Source organism: Mauremys mutica, unplaced genomic scaffold (genome assembly GCF_020497125.1).
Source record: "Mauremys mutica isolate MM-2020 ecotype Southern unplaced genomic scaffold, ASM2049712v1 000507F_np12_subseq_1:98333_obj, whole genome shotgun sequence".
Lineage (NCBI taxonomy): Eukaryota > Metazoa > Chordata > Testudines > Geoemydidae > Mauremys > Mauremys mutica.
The window spans coordinates 54,560-60,206 of record NW_025422984.1 but is presented as its reverse complement, the minus strand read 5'-3'; the positions used below and the strand labels follow the sequence as shown (position 1 = coordinate 60,206).

At 55.7% G+C, this 5,647-nt stretch overlaps 1 non-coding gene across 1 annotated transcript; it reads right to left on the bottom strand.

The window, feature by feature from the left end:
• Positions 1-1,827: 1,827 nt before the first annotated feature.
• Positions 1,828-1,899, bottom strand: TRNAQ-CUG. The gene has a single exon. It is a non-coding gene; the product is annotated as a tRNA-Gln (tRNA).
• Positions 1,900-5,647: the final 3,748 nt, after the last annotated feature.

The window sequence follows — 5,647 nt, the reverse complement described above, 5'->3', positions numbered from 1 at the left end:
TTCTCTGTCATGGGAGGTCTCTGCTGCCTGCTTCTCTCTTAGCATCATTTCTCCCCACCCTGGGTCACTGGCGTCACCCATCCTGTGCAAACAGGCAGGCCCTGGTGTGCCCTGTGGCACTGCCCTGCAATTGGGGGGGCAGCTGTTGGATGGAATATGGGGGTGGGCAAGGCTGGGGACCAGGACTCTTGGGTTCTCCCCCCAACTCTGGGAGTGGCGGAGGGTTAGTGGGTAGAGTGAGGGAGGGGCAGGGCTGGGATCTAGGGCTCCTGCTTCTTCTGGTTTTCTCCACCTCCTGCAGCTGCCTCGGTCCTTTCAGTGCATTTCCTGTTCCAAATTCATTTGCTGACTTGTGCAACCCACCCCAGAGGTGGCTGCATCTCAGTGTTGGGTGAGGCATCCTTGGCTGCATCACCCCCTAACCGCGTCTCTCTCTCCCTGCAGGTGACCCTGCAGCACTCGGCAAACATCCGCAAGATCGTGGGGGGCGCTATGAGCATTGGGCAGGCAGGGGCCAGGCGCCCAGCCCCCTGCCCCCAAAGAATGGGACCCAGCCCCCCCTACTTTTTACAGGGATTAAAGAGGGGCAAAGGGGGGCAAATCAGAGGAGGGGGTGGCCAGGGTCTGAGCAGGGGCTGGAAATTGACTGGTCGGGGGGGTCAAGCAGCTGGAGGCAGCGTTAGGAGAGGGGCTGAAGGGCAAAGTCAGGGAGGGGGGAAGGAGCTGGAGTTAAGCCCAGGGGGAGGCGCTGCCAGAGGGTTAAACCCCGGCACAGGCAGGGGCAGAGGGGTAACAGTTACCCCTGGGGGCTGAGACTCCAGAGTTTGCAAAAACAGGGTGGGGGGAGCAGAGGGGCTTTTCTATTTCCCCTCCCACAGGCAGCACCTCTCAGCATGGGCTTCCCAGGGCTGGGCTCTTAAAGGCACAGGCATCCCACTGCCTAGACCCTGCAGCTCCTCTCTGATGTAACCTACTGAGGTGCTGCAGTAGGAGACTCAATTCAGTGAAACCCGGCATTCCCTATATGCCCCCCAGCCAGGGGGCTGTGCACCCCTTCCCCGAATTTCCACAACACCCCCCCAGTGGTCAGCTAGTTACATGCAGCGGTGCCAATGTTGTCACTGGCTGCAAATCTGAATGGAAATTGCAACGTTAACACACACTTTAAAAGCAGATCCAACGTATGAAAAATACTTGTACCTGAGAAAGTAAAATAGGTTTGAAAAGTCTGGACAAAGCCGGGTTTCCTCACCCAGCTGTTGTGTTTGCTGACAATGTCAGTGCATTGGCTTCGGCAATGTTGGCCAACCTCAGAATTTCAAATGATGATTTGGAAGCAAGGTGTGAATGACTCTCCCCTGACAGCTAGTGACGAGCCAGGGTTGGGGGAGGCTTTGGGACCAGACTGTATTTACATGAACTCACCTACTCTGCCGAGGTGTCCAGCAGACAGAGCTGTGCTGCCTCTGCTCTAGGTGCCCAGAGGAGGAGGGAAGATGTGTGGGGCTACAGCCTGGGAATCTTCTTCCCTCCTGCCAAGCCCTGACTATCAATCCCAGCCCTGACCCTCCTTTCTTCAAGTGCCATGTGGGCCCCAGGAAAAGTGTGGCAGGAAGCACCAGGGCCAAACTCATGGGCATCAGGTGAAGCAGCGAGAATCCCAACCATCAGGGTAGCAAGTTCCAGAGCCCCAACCCATTGTGGCCACCCCAGCCAGAGACCTGGCTCTAGGAGGTGTGAGTCACCCAGCAGGAGGGGAAAGATTTGCTCTTGCACAATTGGAGACAGGGAAGTTGAGCACTGGGAGCTTTACCACAAGCCAACAGAAGGTCCCACTGAGATTTGAACTCAGATTGCAGGATTCAGAGTCCTGAGTGCTGCCCGTTACACCATGGGACCAGCTCCTGCTGCCTTCTCTGCACATTGGTAACCCTCATGGGGCCAGCTCATGTAAGGGACTGTTGGCCCCTTACTAAAGCTTAGTGGGAGTTTTGGTTGGCTAGTTCCCTGCACCAATAGAAGGGGGAAGGGCCAATGGGAAATCAGGCCCCTGAGACTGACAGTCCCCAGGGCCAATGGGGAGAGGCCAAAGCTCCAAGTTAGCGGCACTGACAGGCCAGGCAGTGTAATGAGGGAGTCACCAGGCCAGGGGGTCCCATCCTCTGTGGGAGCTGGAACTGCCTGGGCCAGAGTGGGGCGGAGCTAAGGAGAGAGCAGGAGCCCGAGAAGAGCCGGGGAGCAGAGCTGCACCAGCCGGGGAGAACCAGAGCAGATCTGTGCTGGGAGCCGAGCTGCAGCAGCATGAGCCGTAGAAGCTGCCCAGGGAGCAGATCTGTGCTGGGAGAAGAGCTGCAGCAAGCGGAGCCAGAGGAGCAGCCCAGGGAGCTGGAGGCAGAGCCGCAGCAGCACTGGGGCTGGAGGTGGGTGCAGTGAGCAGCGTGGGAGAGCGAGGGGGACCCTGGGCAGAAGGCCCAGTGCAAGGAGATGCCACCCCTCAAGAGATCTTGCAGGCCAGACTTTTGGGGGTGGGGGGATCATATCCCCTACATGGGGGCTGACACTGGGAACAAGGGGCCTGTCACCTAGAGCATGTGGCCACTGCCAGAGCAAGTGTCCAGCCCGTGGTGTCCCTGCAGCACAGCCAGGGCCTGGGGAGGAGGCCTGGGACATGTGAGGGAGAGACTGTGACCTGCCCTGACCCTCCAGAGACGCTGGTTGTGATCTCCCTGCACCACAGAACAGGGTGACGTGTTTTCCTTTCCCATCTTTCCTTGTGTTTTACACTGATTGCTGGGTAATAAATGGTGTTTGCTTGAAGCACATGCAATGAGGAGTGGGTCAGGGAAGTGCCCAGAGTGGGGACACTGTAACCCCTGTTCAAGTGATCATGGCAAGATTGGGGGTCATCAAACCCCCCAGGATTCCTGGGTCCAGCCTTGTCGGGGTTACGAGGTCTCTGCCACACAGGAGAGTAGAAAGATCGTCCTTGGGGGTCAGGCAGCCTCTGGGTAAGGGGGTGGGGACTCAGATCCTTTCTCCAGCCAATTGCACCAGGGTCATGTATAAACCAGGGAAGTTCCCCACAATAGCCAGACCAGATCCCCTGTACACTTATACTCTGTCCTCATTGCTTCTCTGTCTCTCTTACTCTCATCTCTGCTGCTCCCCCTCTGAACTTTCTCAGCACTCAGGACTCTGTATCCTGCAATCTGAGTTCAAATCTCAGTGGGACCTTGTGTCGGCTTGTGGTAAAGCCCTGGAGCTCAGAGTGCTCCACTTCCCTGTCTCTTGTTGTACAAGAACAAGTCTTTCCCCTCCTGTTGTGTGACTCAGGCCTCTGGGTGGGATGGCTGCAGTGGGTTAGGGCTCTAGAACTGGCTACTGACACCTGATGGTTGGGATTCTCATGGCTTCACCTGATGCCCACAAGTTTGGCACTTGCCTCTGTGCTTTTCCTCTTGCCCACCTGGTGCTTGAAGAAAGGAGGGCCAGGGCCAGGCTTCATAGTCAGGGCTAGGCAGGAGGGAGGCAGAGTCCCAGGCTGGAGCCCAGCACCTCTCCTCCTCTGGGCACCTAGAGCAGAGGCAGCTGGTGCTGACAGCTCCAAGGGAAGGTTTAAAAGCCACAGAGCAATGGAAGGTGGGCCAAGAGGAGGGCAGGACCATGCCTATGTGTGGCCTTCAGACAGGCACAAAGACACCTGGCCAGGCTGCTCCCTGCCGTGCCAAACCCCCACTGAAGGCTACCGTCAGGCCAGCATGCAGGGCGGCTGCTGATGCTCTGTGGCCAACATCAGAAGAAGGTAGGAAAGCAGGGCCAGGCCCCCTGGTAGGGCCTCTGACTGTTCCCACTCCAGGTGCTCACTTTGGAAGTGGAGCCGTCCATTTTTTTGGCAAGTCAGGAATGGCAAAGGCGAGACTGGAAGCACCTGGGACTCAGGTCCCAGACTCTGTGACGCCCAACCCCCAACTCCTTCCCAGGGCTCTAGTTGAAGCCAGAGCATTGGCCTGAGCGGCCAAGAAGAGGTTCCAGCTGTGAAGGGAGCAGGACTTGCAGCACAAAGTGAGCACAACCACGAGGGGACTCAAATCCTGAATCATCTGATCCACAGGGAGATGCCTTATCCTTTAGGCCACATGATGAGGGGGTCTAAGCTCTTCTTTGGAAAAGCCGGACACTGTGTTTCTCAGGTCATCTACTGAGGGGGCCGAGATGCTCTGGACACAAGAAGTCGAGTTCCCAGTGACACGTGAGACTTAATTCTATGGGGCCAGGTGCAGGGCTTTGGCAGGGAGGCTCGGGCATGGGGGATTGTGGTGCAGCGGACGGACCGGCTGTCTAGGTACAGAGATTTAGTCTCCCTGAGGAGGAGGAGGAATCCTGCTGACATCTGGTCTGGCTATTGTGGGGAACTTCCCTGGTTTATACATGACCCTGTTGGAATTGACTGGAGAAAGGATCTGAGTCCCCACCCCCTTACCCAGAGGCTGCCTGACCTCGAGGACTGTTAGGATACAGATATTCAGGCCTGTACTTTAAGAATTTAGGTGTATTTTTATCACTTAGCTAGTTATAAAGATATAAAAGAAAGAATAAAAAATCACTGTCTGTCTGTGTAATGGCCTTCTCTTACTGTGACAGTCTGAGGCCTGGTTCTTCGGCTAAGCAGCAAAGGCAGCCATAAGGTGGGAAGTGTATGGTCACATCCTCACATTCCCAACTAGTCACACTGAAATAAGGTGCGATTGGGCTGTTAGGAATACAATCCTGCCCTGATATTCCTATCACCTCCAGAGAAAGGGAAACTTAGTTTGGTAGCATCCTGTCTGGCAAGAACTCACTTATCAATAGACACAGCTGGAAAACCCTTATGTCTGTATAGATGTAGCTGTGAAATCCTCCCTTCTGTATTGTTTTGTATGTTTATTTGCATGGTCTCTGTCTGGTTCTGTGATTGTTTCTGTCTGCTGTATAATTAATTTTGTTGGGTGTAACCAGTGAAGGTGGTGGAATATAACCATGTTACAGTATATCAGGACTGGTTAGTCTAGAGAAGGAGTGAGGGTGCCAGGCAGCGCGGCGGTCGGGGCCGCGTGGTGAGTGTCCCGATGAAGCACTGGCCGCCCCCCTTCTCTCTCCCTCCCCTTCCCCCCCACTAGACCAGGCACGCACTCTGCAGCATAGGGAGTCCACTGGCTCCGGCCACCCTGTGGGGTTTTTTGTTTTGTTTTTCCCCTGCTTTGCCGGCCGCGCCGTTGTTTTTCCCACTGCCCCCCTGCTTTGCTGCTCCAGCCCCACCATTTTTGTGTTGTTCCCCCCCCCACTTTGCTGCTCCAGCTGCACTATGATCCCCCCACTTTGCCACTCCACCCGTGCCGTTTTTCCCCCTGTTTTGTTGCTCCGGTGGCCCCACCCCATTTTTTTTTGCTTGGGGCGGCAAAAAAGCAGAGCCGGCCCTGCCCACACCTGACTCCCTGCCATCTTTACAGGGGCCTGACAAGCTTTGCTTGTGTTTGGATTCTGCAAAGCAGAGGAGCAGGTGAGGTTTTCCTTGCAAGCTGTGTGTGAGTCAGTCTTTGGCCAGGTCTGCACTACAAAGTTGTTTCAGCAGAATTATATTGCTCTGGTGTGTGAAAAACACACAACG